The following is a 14,736-nucleotide window of genomic DNA, read 5'->3' as shown; positions in this document are numbered from 1 at the left end:
CTTTTACCAATTTCACTGTAAACATCTACAAATTGCCCACTAAGTGACTGAAGGATTGAACACAAATTTTATTTTTTTTTTCAACGTTTATTTATTTTTGGGAAAGAGAGAGACAGAGCATGAACGGGTGAGGGGCAGAGAGAGAGGGAGACACACAGAATCGGAAACAGGCTCCAGGCTCTGAGCCATCAGCCCAGAGCCTGACGCGGGGCTCGAACTCACGGACCGTGAGATCGTGACCTGGTTGAAGTCAGACGCTTAACCTACTGCGCCACCCAGGCGCCCCTGAACACAAATTTTAAATGACCAAAAGTTACTCCTCCAGCTCATGTTCTAAAAGTTCAACTAAAATAGCACTGAGGGGGAAAAAAGAACAAAAGGAAAAGACAAACAGTTCCTAGTACATTTGGGAAAAAACAAACATCAATCACTATGTACATCCAAAGATAATAAGTATTTAAGAAATATAAAACATGGACTTAGGTTTTCCACATCTCAAAAAGTCTATAATACAAAATCAAGACCAAAGACAAAGACGAAACGGAAAAGGTGAAGTCTCCAAGAAACAAAATTTAGGTGAAGAGCATACACTTTATCCAAGAAGCAGAATAAATATTTGGGAAAGGAGCAGTAGTTTTTCACACTCAAGAAATTTAAGAAAACCAGGAGTTGTTCAAATAAATGATTCAAAACAATAGATTTTAAAGGTAAACTGGCTGCAGAAAACAAAGACATATATAGTGGTTACATCCTAATTAGTATTTAGGAGGGGAAGAAAGAGCTGAATAAAAAAGATATGCCTGAGTAACTTGCACAGGCATATTACAATGGAAAGGAGAAATAAGGTGTTAGTATGAAAGATGACATATCAGTGTCAAAAAGATCATATATCTTAAAATTTTCAAAGTTAGTAAATTTTGACATGAAACACTGATGGTTTTAGCACTATGAAAACTAATATCCAAGCTAAAGTAATAATATAATAAAAAAGTAACATGTAATCATATGTTAATCCACCATGAAGATATGTCACTATTAAATTCTCAGGCACCAAGTACATAAAATAAGCACATAAAAAAAAACAGTATACCGGTCATATAATAGATTTTATGTAATTGACCAATTATTAAGCTTTAAAAAAATTAATGTTTATTTATTTTTGAGGGAGAAAAGGGCAGAGTGTGAGCAGGGAAGGGGCAGAGATAGAGGGAGACACAGAATCCAAAGCAGGTTCCAGGCTCTGAGCTGTTAGGCCAGAGCCCAACGCGGGGCTCAAACTCATGGACTGCGAGATCATGACCTGAGCTAAAGTCGGACACTTAACCTACTGAGCCACCCAGGCACCCCTAGCTTTAATAAAAAAAACTAAATTATGTATAGAATATAAATTTTTGTTGTTATATTCTCTCACTGCTATAAAACTTAAATAAACAATAGAAATTTAGGTGGAAAATTATGCCAAAATTTCAATTGGGAATTATTAAATGAATTATTTTAAAAAATTGAATATTAAAATGTAAACATGCTTTTTAGTGCTCTTTTTGAACAAGGTAAATTGAGAAACAAATTAAAGTCAATAAGTTTTAAAAATGTTAAAAAATAAAACAGTAGAAACAAAAATAATAATTTTACATAACATAATAAAACTAATCACAGATATTAATAAAACAGCCCCTAAAAAGTATTTAAAAACTATCATATTAAAGATAACAGAACAAAGTTAACCAATAAGATAATTTTAATAACTATTTTAGTAACAGCTTAATAATTTAATAATTTCATATAAAACAGCAAATTAAGAGGCTATATTGTAAACAATTTGTATTTTTATTATAAAACTGTAAAATATCTGCATTACAAAATACTATCATTATTTTCTTTATTAAAGCAGAAAATATCTGTAAACAAAGACCCATTTCCTTAAATATACAGTGATACGATGGAAACAATAAGATCGTCTAATTGGAACTGAATAAATCATCCTAATAGTTGCTCCTTTCACCAATATCTAAGGAATGTCTTTCAAAGTCCAACCAAACATCGCTTCCAGTGCTCCCAGGTGCTGACCATGCCCCCTTGCACTTCTGCTTCTTCTTTCTGTGCACACTAGTCTTCCTGGCCACTCAACACACACTACAGCTTGGGCCCTAAACTACCACATGAAGCTGAATTTCAGATTTGGCCATTGATAAGACCTTCTAACATGAGCACTTTTGGTCTCTTTGTCCATAACCTACCTGTGGTGACATGGGGCATCCCATGGGATAGGGTTCACTATACCTTTGGAGATACTGCTTTCTGGTCACCCCTCACCCTTAAAGACCAATGATTTTTTTTGCCACCTTCAGAAAATAAAATGATTCTAATCAATATTATTTTGGGTATACCTCCAGCCTATCTACCTTAAAGTATAGTAAACTTCTGGATGTTTTCATATTGCATGGTGTCCAGCCAGATTAACACATAAGCACTGATTAAATCCCCTGCCCCTGCTTGTGCTAGACATTCCCACAGCTGCTCACACCCACTCCTTGAGCTCATTCCTCCCTTGGGAACCTGTTCAGACCCTGCCTGTTCACCAGACTCCAGTTCTAGTCTCACTTTCCAAGTTTGTTATTCTTGATTGACCTTCTCATAAATACTACATGGACAGGGGCAACTGGGTGGCTCAGTCGCTTAAGCATCCAATTCTTGAATTTGACTGAGGTCACGATCTCACAGTTCATGAGATTGAGCCCCAAGTGGGATTCTGCACTGACACAGTGGAGCCTACTTGGGATTCTCTCTCATGCTCTCTCTCTCCCTCCCTCCCTCTCTCTTTCTCTCTGTCCACCCTTCCCCCACTTGTTCTCTCTCTCTCAAAATAAATAAATAAACTTAAAAAAATACTACATGTATCAACAAATCTTGTGAACTTCCATACCATGCCTCTTTCTCTATGGGAAATTGTTTCCACTTTGAGAATAGTCTGGCATCCATTATTCCACTGTATGATTGTAGGGCATGAGTTGAAAGTGCTATCGTAGTGCAGAGCCCATGTATTATTAATCTCCTATAAATACTTTCCAGTATACAAATGTTATGAGCCATTTAACCTGCTACTCTATTCGGGCAGACTCTTTTTTTCATTTCTAAGATCCAACAACAAAACACAAAATAAAAGCTTATTTTTTAAATATAGTAATAACAACTTTCATCCAAATAATTCTAAGCCAAAGGACATAAATATTGTCAGCTGACTAGATGTGGCTTTTAATAACAAGAAAAAGTTCACTCAAAACTGATTTTTAAAATTGAATTCAAATTCTCTTTCAAAAACTGAGAAGATTATGACATGTGCCATGAAAGGAGGAAGCATACGGATTTTCTATAGAATCAAACATAGGCCCAGAACAGGTCAGGACACTGAGGTCTCAATTAGATAAAGGAGCAAAGAGGGTGGTAAGTGTGTCATATATTAATCTCCTCTTAGACCTCAATTTCTCTTAATTTATTTATAATCATAATTAAGATCAATTGGTGGAGCAAATAATGTATATCCTGACTTAATTCCTTTTTGATTCAATGAGATGTCTCTACTCTCTGCCAAGATGTTTCACAAGTGTGTATCACATGCAAAAATATGTGGGTGGGATAATTTTTTTTTTCATTTTAAAGAATATAGAAAGCTCAGAAATGAAAAATTTAAACCCAGTCTTTGCTGCCTTTAAGCAGAGGGGATATTGGGCATCAAAAAGACAGAGAGAGACAGAGAGAGAGAGACAGAAACACAGACAGCGGCAGAGACCAAGACAATTTTATGAGACGTTTTCGGCTTGGTTTTGAAGTAGTCAAAGACAACATGAAAAGACTAGTCTGAAATCCATAGACTTCACAATTCTTAGTTGCTTTAATTTCACAGTTTGCTCTACATGCAGTAAAACATACAACTTGCCTATAAATGTAAATGTACCTACTTCAGGCCAAGAACATGCATTCTGGCCACAGGAGTTACTTTCTTGTCCACAGTATCTTCAGCTGCCTGTTTCTTTAAAGGAAATAAATAGGTGTTCCCAGATTAAGGTCCCAGAGCCACAGGAGTTGTTCAAGAAAGGACAAGCTAGGAACCAAATGTGAGATTCTGAGAAAAGGAGGCATCCAAGTCGTTGTAGAGGCCACCCAAACCAGATGTGAGTATGCCCAAAAAGATGATGTCTAATCTCTCTCCTCTACCTAGAAAAGTATGTAATGATGTTGAAAACACCTTTCAAAGTCTGGTGCACAGGTTAAGTTTGACCCTCAGTTACAATTAACTAGTATCACAATGACTAGAAAGATTTTCCTCTGGGGACTGAATCTCTCTGCAACAGCTCAAAAAATTGGTGCTCCTGGGGTGCCTGGGTGGCTCAGTCGGTTGAGCGTCTGACTTCAGCTCAGGTCATGATCTCACAGTTTGTGAGTTTGAGCCCCGCGTCGGGCTCTGTGCTGACAGCTCAGAGCCTGGAGCCTGCTTCGGATTCTGTTCTCCCTCTCTCTCTGTCCCTCCCCTGCTCATGCTCTGTCTCTCTCTGTCTCAAAAATAAATAAAAACATTGTTAAAAAAAAAAAAATGGTGCTCCTGGTCCATGCAGTACAACATAGAAATACTCATTCCAAATAAGAGGAAAAAATTAAATGGTCTACACTAGGTGTTGGGGCATGCTTGGCAAAGTGTCAGAAGAAAGTGAGCTATCCTCAGTGACTACATTTCTAAGAAATAACTTGGAAGTGAGAAACACCACTGACTTACCTTTGTGATGAGGAAATAGCTTAAGGTAGGAAAGAAAAATAAATGGCCCTGTTGATGTGGCCTAATCACATCCCCAGAGGGTAAGAGAATTAGGATCTTCCCCCTATGGAAAATATGTAACCCATTAAAATGTCCATAACAGAGGATCCTGGGATATGGTCACGCACAAGTGCCCTGAGGTCATAACTTCCCTCATATCATTTAAGGGTTCACTAAGTAAGACATCAGAGCTCACCTTGACACTTCCTAAAACATTTGCCAATTTAAATATCCTGATTATCCCATTGTGACGCAATATGTGACAGAGAAATAACATATTTCAGTAATTACAGAGAATTCAGAGAAACTATAGTAATTTAGAGAAATAACCTCAAAAGGAAATCCCTTGAGTAACTGGCTGACAATATCAATGTGGTTATGGACTGAGTTCCAATGGGACACCAAATGCCAGGCATTATTGTGTTGTGCTATTCTCACTATATAGTAAACTGCCCCTTTACATTTTTTAGCAGAAAAAATAAAATTTCCATTCTTATTTATCTTTTCTACTCTTATAATTGTCCTATAGAAGTAAAAATGAATGTTGCCTTATTGTTATTCAAAATAAGAGAGTCCTCATTTTTCCTTGGTTATCCAAGTCTCTGATCATGCTTATCAACAATTTCCAATTCTGCTTAAAAAATTTATTTTCATTTCCCATATATTTTTCTAGATAATTAAGCCCTGGTTTACTTGGAGTTCACAGATGTTTGTGCCTTCCTCAGCACATATTCTTCTATATATTCTCTGACACTTCTAATAACTTTATTTTTTTTATTTATATATGAAATTTATTGTCAAATTGGTTTCCATACAACACCCAGTGCTCATCCCAAAAGGTGCCCTCCTCAATACCCATCACCCACCCTCTCCTCCCTCCCACCCCCTATCAACCCTCAGTTTGCTCTCAGTTCTCCACAGTCTCTTATACTTTGGCTCTCTCCCACTCTAACCTCTTTTTTTTTTTTTTTTCTTCCCCTCCCCCATGGGTTCCTGTTAAGTTTCTCAGGATCCACATAAGAGTGAAACCATATGGAATCTGTCTTTCTCTGTATGGCTTATTTCACTTAGCATCACACTCTCCAGTTCCATCCACGTTGCTACAAAAGGCCATATTTCATTTTTTCTCATTGCCACGTAGTATTCCATAGTGTATATAAACCACAATTTCTTTATCCATTCATCAGTTGATGGACATTTAGGCTCTTTCCATAATTTGGCTATTGTTGAGAGTGCTGCTATGAACATTGGGGTACAAGTGCCCCTATGCATCAGTACTCCTGTGTCCCTTGGATAAATTCCTAGCAGTGCTATTGCTGGGTCATAGGGTAGGTCTATTTTTAATTTTCTGAGGAACCTCCACACTGCTTTCCAGAGCGGCTGCACCAATTTGCATTCCCACCAACAGTGCAAGAGGACTCCCGTTTCTCCACATCCTCTCCAGCATCTATAGTCTCCTGATTTGTTCATTTTGGCCACGCTGACTGGCGTGAGGTGATACCTGAGTGTGGTTTTGATTTGTATTTCCCTGATAAGAGCGACGCTGAACATCTTTTCATGTGCCTGTTGGCCATCCGGATGTCTTCTTTAGAGAAGTGTCTATTCATGTTTTCTGCCCATTTCTTCACTGGGTTATTTGTTTTTCGGGTGTGGAGTTTGGTGAGCTCTTTATAGATTTTGGATACTAGCCCTTTGTCCCATATGTCATTTGCAAATCTCTTTTCCCATTCCGTTGGTTGCCTTTTAGTTTTGTTGGTTGTTTCCTTTGCTGTGCAGAAGCTTTTTATCTTCATAAGGTCCCAGTCATTCACTTTTGCTTTTAATTCCTTTGCCTTTGGGGATGTGTCGAGGAAGAGATTGCTACGGCTGAGGTCAGAGAGGTCTTTTCCTGCTTTCTCCTCTAAGGTTTTGATGGTTTCCTGTCTCACATTCAGGTCCTTTATCCATTTTGAGTTTATTTTTGTGAATGGTGTGAGAAAGTGGTCTAGTTTCAACCTTCTGCATGTTGCTGTCCAGTTCTCCCAGCACCATTTGTTAAAGAGACTGTCTTTTTTCCATTGGATGTTCTTTCCTGCTTTGTCAAAGATGAGTTGGCCATACGTTTGTGGGTCTAGTTCTGGGGTTTCTATTCTATTCCATTGGTCTATGTGTCTGTTTTTGTGCCAAGACCATGCTGTCTTGATGATGACAGCTTTGTAGTAGAGGCTAAAGTCTGGGATTGTGATGCCTCCTGCTTTGGTCTTCTTCTTCAAAATTCCTTTGTCTATTCGGGGCCTTTTGTGGTTCCATATGAATTTTAGGATTGCTTGTTCTAGTTTCGAGAAGAATGCTGGTGCAATTTTGATTGGGATTGCATTGAATGTAGATAGCTTTGGGTAGTATTGACATTTTGACAATATTTATTCTTCCAATCCATGAGCAGGGAATGTCTTTCCATTTCTTTAAATCTTCTTCAATTACCTTCATAAGCTTTCTATAGTTTTCAGCATACAGATCCTTTACATCTTTGGTTAGATTTATTCCTAGGTATTTTATGCTTCTTGGTGCAATTGTGAATGGGATCAGTTTCTTTATTTGTCTTTCTGTGGCTTCATTGTTAGTGTATAAGAATGCAACTGATTTCTGTACATTGATATTGTATCCTGCAACTTTGCTGAATTCATGTATCAGTTCTAGCAGACTTTTGGTGGAGTCTATCGGATTTTCCATGTATAATATCATGTCATCTGCGAAGAGCGAAAGCTTGACTTCATCTTTGCCAATTTGGATGCCTTTGATTTCCTTTTGTTGTCTGATTGCTGATGCTAGAACTTCCAGCACTATGTTAAACAACAGCGGTGAGAGTGGGCATCCCTGTCGTGTTCCTGATCTCAGGGAAAAAGCTCTCAGTTTTTCCCCGTTGAGGATGATGTTAGCTGTGGGCTTTTCATAAATGGCTTTTATGATCTTTAAGTATGTTCCTTCTATCCCGACTTTCTCAAGGGTTTTTATTAAGAAAGGGTGCTGGATTTTGTCAAAGGCCTTTTCTGCATCAATTGACAGGATCATATGGTTTTTCTCTTTTTTTTTTGTTAATGTGATGTATCACGTTGATTGATTTGCGAATGTTGAACCAGCCCTGCATCCCAGGAATGAATCCCACTTGATCATGGTGAATAATTCTTTTTATATGCCGTTGAATTCGATTTGCTAGTATCTTATTGAGAATTTTTGCATCCATATTCATCAGGGATATGGCCGGTAGTTCTCTTTTTTTACTGGGTCTCTGTCTGGTTTAGGAATCAAAGTAATACTGGCTTCATAGAATGAGTCTGGAAGGTTTCCTTCCCTTTCTATTTCTTGGAATAGCTTGAGAAGCATAGGTATTATCTCTGCTTTAAACGTCTGGTAGAACTCCCCTGGGAAGCCATCTGGTCCTGGACTCTTATTTGTTGGGAGATTTTTGATAACCGATTCAACTTCTTCGCTGGTTATGGGTCTGTTCAAGCTTTCTATTTCCTCCTGATTGAGTTTTGGAAGAGTGTGGGTGTTCAGGAATTTGTCCATTTCTTCCAGGTTGTCCAGTTTGTTGGCATATAATTTTTCATAGTATTCCCTGATAATTGTTTGTATCTCTGAGGGATTGGTTGTAATAATTCCATTTTCATTCATGATTTTATCTATTTGGGTCCTCTCCCTTTTCTTTTTGAGAAGCCTGGCTAGAGGTTTGTCAATTTTGTTTATTTTTTCAAAAAACCAACTGTTGGTTTCGTTTATCTGCTCTACAGTTTTTTTAGATTCTATATTGTTTATTTCTGCTCTGATCTTTATTATTTCTCTTCTTCTGCTGGGTTTAGGCTGCCTTTGCTGTTCTGCTTCTATTTCCTTTAGGTGTGCTGTTAGATTTTGCATTTGGGATTTTTCTTGTTTCTTGAGATAGGCCTGGATTGCAATGTATTTTCCTCTCAGGACTGCCTTCGCTGCGTCCCAAAGCGTTTGGATTGTTGTATTTTCATTTTCGTTTGTTTCCATATATTTTTTAATTTCTTCTCTAATTGCCTGGTTGACCCACTCATTCGTTAGTAGGGTGTTCTTTAACCTCCATGCTTTTGGAGGTTTTCCAGACTTTTTTCTGTGGTTGATTTCAAGCTTCATAGCATTGTGGTCTGAAAGTATGCATGGTATGATTTCAATTCTTGTAAACTTATGAAGGGCTGTTTTGTGACCCAGTATATGATCTATCTTGGAGAATGTTCCATGTGCACTCGAGAAGAAAGTATATTCTGTTGCTTTGGGATGCAGAGTTCTAAATATATCTGTCAAGTCCATCTGATCCAATGTCTCATTCAGGGCCCTTGTTTCTTTATTGACCGTGTGTCTAGATGATCTATCCATTTCTGTAAGTGGGGTGTTAAAGTCCCCTGCAATTACCACATTCTTATCAATAAGGCTGCTTATGTTTATGAGTAATTGTTTTATATATTTGGGCGCTCCGGTATTCGGCGCATAGACATTTATAATTGTTAGCTCTTCCTGATGGATAGACCCTGTCACTATTATATAATGTCCTTCTTTATCTCTTGTTACAGCCTTTAATTTAAAGTCTAGTTTGTCTGATATAAGGATGGCTACTCCAGCTTTCTTTTGGCTTCCAGTCGCATGATAAATAGTTCTCCATCCCCTCACTCTCAATCTAAAGGTGTCCTCAGGTCTAAAATGAGTCTCTTGTAGACAGCAAATAGATGGGTCTTGTTTTTTTATCCATTCTGGTACCCTATGTCTTTTGGTTGGCGCATTGAATCCATTTACATTCAGTGTTATTATAGAAAGATATGGGTTTAGAGTCATTGTGATGTCTGTATGTTTTATGCTTGTAGTGATGTCTCTGGTACTTTGTCTCACAGGGTCCCCCTTAGGATCTCTTGTAGGGCTGGTTTAGTGGTGACAAATTCCTTCAGTTTTTGTTTGTTTGGGAAGACCTTTATCTCTCCTTCTATTCTAAATGACAGACTTGCTGGATAAAGGATTCTCAGCTGCATATTTTTTCTGTCTAGCACACTGAAAATCTCGTGCCAATCCTTTCTGGCCTGCCAAGTTTCAAAAGAGAGATCAGTCACGAGTCTTATAGGTCTCCCTTTATATGTGAGGGCACGTTTACCCCTTGCTGCTTTCAGAATTTTCTCTTTATCCTTGTATTTTGCCAGTTTCACTATGATATGTCGCGCAGAAGATCGATTCAAGTTACGTCTGAAGGGAGTTCTCTGTGCCTCTTGGATTTCGATGCCTTTTTCCTTCCCCACTTCAGGGAAGTTCTCAGCTATTATTTCTTCAAGTACCCCTTCAGCACCTTTCCCTCTCTCTTCCTCCTCTGGGATACCAATTATGCGTATATTATTTCTTTTTAGTGTATCACTTAGTTCTCTAATTTTCCCCTCATACTCCTGGATTTTTTTATCTCTCTTTTTCTCAGCTTCCTCTGTTTCCATAACTTTATCTTCTAGTTCACCTATTCTCTCCTCTGCCTCTTCTATCCGAGCCATGGTGGTTTCCATTTTGTTATGCATTTCGTTTAAAGCGTTTTTCAGCTCCTCGTGACTGTTCCTTAGTCCCTTGATCTCTGTAGCAAGAGATTCTCTGCTGTCAGCTATACTGTTTTCAAGCCCAGCGATTAATTTTATGACTATTATTCTAAATTCACTTTCTGTTATATTATTTAAATCCTTTTTGATCAGCTCATTAGCTGTTGTTATTTCCTGGAGATTCTTCTGAGGGGAATTCTTCCGCTTGGTCATTTTGGATAGTCCCTGGCGTGGTGAGGACCTGCAGGGCACTTCCCCTGTGCTGTGGTGTATAACTGGAGTTGGTGGGTGGAGCCGCAGTCAGACCTGATGTCTGCCCCCATCCCACCGCTGGGGCCACAGTCAGACTGGTGTGTGCCTTCTCTTCCCCTCTCCTAGGGGCGGGATTCACTGTGGGGTGGGGTGGCCTGTCTGGGCTACTTGCACACTGCCAGGCTTGTGATGCTGGGGATCTGGCGTCTTAGCCTGGGTGGGTAGGCAAGGTGCACAGGGGCAGGAGGGGCAGGCTTAGCTTGCTTCTCCTTAGGTGATCCACTTCAGGAGGGGCCCTGTGGCAGCAGGAGGGAGTCAGATCCGCTGCCAGAGGTTTGGCTCCGCAGAAGCGCAGAGTTGGGTGTTTGCGCGGAGGGAGCAATTTCCCTGGCAGGAACTGGTTCTCTTTGGGATTTTGGCTGGGGGATGGGCGGGGGAGATGGCGCTGGCGAGCCCCTTTGTTCCCCACCAAACTGAGCTCTGTCGTCCGGGGGCTCAGCAGCTCTCCTTCCCTTTGTCCTCCAGCCTTCCTGCTTTCCGAGCAGAGCTGTTAACTTATGACCTCCCAGACGCTAAGTCGCGCTTGCTGTCGGAACACAGTCCGTCAGGCCCCTCCCTTTTTGCAAGCCAGACTCGGGGGCTCTGCCTGGCCGGCGAGCCGCCCCTCCGCCCTGGCTCCCTCCCGCCAGTCCGTGGAGCGCGCACCGCCTCGCCGCCCTTCCTACCCTCTTCTGTGGGCCTCTCGTCTGCGCTTGGCTCCGGCGACTCTGTTCTGCTAACCCTCTGGTGGTTTTCTGGGTTATTTAGGCAGGTGTAGGTGGAATCTAAATGATCAGCAGGACGCGCGGTGAGCCCAGCGTCCTCCTTCGCCGCCATCTTCCCTCTCCTGACACTTCTAATAACTTTAAAGAAAATGTTCTCTCTGTCCTCTAAAATGGATTGTAGCACCAGAAGATTATTTGGCTTCTGTTATAAGCTGTCAGCCACTTTAAAATTCACCCATGGATTCTTTCTTTTCTTAAACACATAATAACTTATCTATAATTTAGCAATAACAATATAAATTATTTTCTCCTTATTCAAGTTTAGATACCACGGTTTAGATAACATTGCTTTGCAACCACATCAATTTAATAAAATTTGAAAAAATAGCCATTAATCTTATGACTTGACTGAGATAGCTTCAATTTTAAATCAACTTGCTGAAAGTGAGTTTTTTCCCCTAGCATTGACTTATTTTGTTAGATAGTAGACACTATTACATACTGAAAATTTACCAATTAACTGAGTTGGACCATTAGCATATAAACTCTAAAAAGGCCTGGGTACTGTGTCTTTCATATCTGTGCCCTCAATGCTCAATAATTGTTGAACAAATAAATGCATTCCTTAAAGGAGATAAGACAAACATAAGTTCAATGATGTGTTACAAACTGCATGTACCTAGTAATAAGATACAGGGTATAATGGAAGAGATCATCAATTAATTAAAAAAAATATCTCCATCTAGTAAGCAAGCCATATCAGCAGTGCATAGGTAGCAGAAAATTAATATGGAAAGGAGTGGGTAATCTATGCAGAATTGTGTATAGTTTGCATACAGTAGGAAAAGAAAGGACAGGAATTAAAATAATCCTTGTTCCATTTTGTGATATCGAAAAGAGCAAAAAAGAACCAAAAGCAGGGACCTTTTGATTTAGTTCTGATGTGTTCATTTTGAGGCTGTTTTAACACACCCAGGTGGAGAAGTAAAATACATAGCTGAACATGAGATGGGAATAGAAAATGTCTTTGTTGAAGTATAAATCTGGGGACCACCTGTAAATATATTCTACTTTAAATTGTGATTAAGTCAAAACATACTTGCCATTCTTAAAAACCTACTAAAGAGAGAAATACAAAAAATCAGAAACTTGTTAAACAGGAGGAAAAGTGCAGCACTAGAGATAAACTCAGTGTGTAATGGGACTCACACAGGAGACTTGACCACAATAATCCATGGTCTATTGAAAAAGTAATGCCACTGAGGTTTAGAGTTTTCTATTTCTGTTTTGAGCAAATGGCCAAAATATTTCAATCTCTGCAAAATAAAACTTATAATAATACCCATATAGCAGATAATTATGCTTGTACATTGTAAATATGTTGTACATTCTGACATGCTTCATCATGTTCCTACCTTATTTACCCATTCATATTTACCACATATCATCTGGGTAAGCAATGTGTTATGAGAATGCAGAGTAGGGGCAGGCATATAATTATGGCTATTAAATGCAATAAAATTTATGAACCAACTTCATTAAAAGTCAAATGCCTAAGACAGTGGTCTAATTTTAATTTGGGTTGCTCAATATTGTACATTTTGGTTTGTACATAGTGCAAACGTTATGCAAATTGTTCAGGTCACACAGCTATTATGTGATGAAATGAGCATTCAAACTCAAAAATTCAAATGCTATTGAATTTTTCTACCAAAACCCACTATAGGTTTATGAACATAACCAAATAATTTATTGAGTCATCATCCATTAAATGAATCCGTCTTAATAACTGCCTCCTAAAAAAAAAATTCTTGATAATCATGTTTCACTGAGCCATAATGTTCTACCAAGAATTTTTTTCATTGCTGCCTTTACTTCTTTGTTTCTCAGGGTGTAGATGAGAGGGTTGAGTATGGGGGTCACCACAGTGTAGAAAAGGAAAACAAACTTTCCTTGGTCTTTGGATCTGCTCTTGGCTGGCTACAGGTACATGAAGATGATGGTTCCATAGAAGATTATGACAACCATTAAGTGGGAGGAACAGGTCCCAAATGCCTTGTGTCATCCGATGGCTGACTTGATCTTCAGTACTGCTCTGGCAATGTGCCAGTAGGAGATCAGGATGAGTGATAAAGGCACCACCAGGAATAAAACACTAGCCGCAAATAGCTCCACTTGATTGAAAGTCGTTTCCACACAAACCAACTTGATGAGCACAGGGACCTCACAGACAAAATGATCCACTTGGTGATGCCCACAGAAAGGCAACTGCAGGGTGAGAGTGGACTGTATAAGGGTGGTAGCTACCCCACTGAGCCATGCCACAGATGCCAGGGTATGACAGAGGCTGGGCGCATGGCAAAGGCATAATGTAGAGGACGGCAGACAGCGATGTACCGATCATAGGACATCACAGCCAGGAGGACACACTCCGTGGATCCCAGGGCAAGAGAGACATAGAGCTGAACCACACAGCCACCATAAGTGATGGACTTATCTGAACCACCCAGGTTGACTAGAAGCTGAGGAATAATGCTGCTGGTGAAACAGAGGTCCAGGAGGGAGAGGTGGGAGAGGAAAAAGTACATTGGGGTGTGCAGTTTAGAGTCCAAGAGGGAAACTAGGATGATGGTAACATTGCCTAGGAGCGTCATCAGGTAAAGACACAAGATTACCCCAAAAAGAACCAGCTCTAGCTGAGGCCGGTCAGAAAAGCCTACCAAAATGAACCCAGGGAAGGTGCTGTCATTGGTCAAACACATTACTCTTGCTTTGATTATTAACTTCAGAGTGATAAAGTCACATGAAACAGAAACTGCAGGGATTTTATATCAATTCCTTCAGAGCTAAGGTCTAAGTGTTGAAAAATAAGACTTTGGATGTAGGTAAAGATAAAGAGCCAATGTAGAGAATACCATGTGCAATGTCACTTATTATCCCATGAAGTGGCATATGTGGTCTGTGGATCATAGGTTTTCATTCTACCTTGAGGACAAAATAAAAGTCAAAATGCATCAAGGATGAGTCTTCCCCTCAGTGTCTTATCAGTAACATTTTTTAATAATAATAATAAAATTTTGTAGGAAATGTGGGAATTCAAAACACCATACTGCATTCTCAGAATCTATCAAATGGATAGGTAAATAAGGTAGGAACATGATGAAATGTCAGAATGCCAGATGACAACAAGTCATCTGGGTAAGCAATGTGTTATGAGAATGCAGAGTAGGGACAAGAATCTATAGAGGGAAAATTTAGATTAAGTCAAGGGTAAGATTACATCTTGCTCTTAAAAAAATGAGAAGGAGGGAATGCATGGGTGCCTCAGTCAGTTGAGCATCTGACTCTTGATTTA

The 14,736-nt window shown here is 39.4% G+C and overlaps 1 pseudogene; it reads right to left on the bottom strand.

The window, feature by feature from the left end:
• Positions 1–13,199: 13,199 nt before the first annotated feature.
• Positions 13,200–14,143, bottom strand: LOC112856874 (olfactory receptor 2G2-like; annotated as a pseudogene).
• Positions 14,144–14,736: the final 593 nt, after the last annotated feature.

This window comes from Puma concolor, chromosome A1 (assembly GCF_028749965.1).
Source record: "Puma concolor isolate L17-30 chromosome A1, mPumCon1.1.hap2, whole genome shotgun sequence".
Classification (NCBI taxonomy): Eukaryota; Metazoa; Chordata; class Mammalia; order Carnivora; family Felidae; genus Puma; species Puma concolor.
This window is presented reverse-complemented; position numbering and strand designations above follow the sequence as displayed.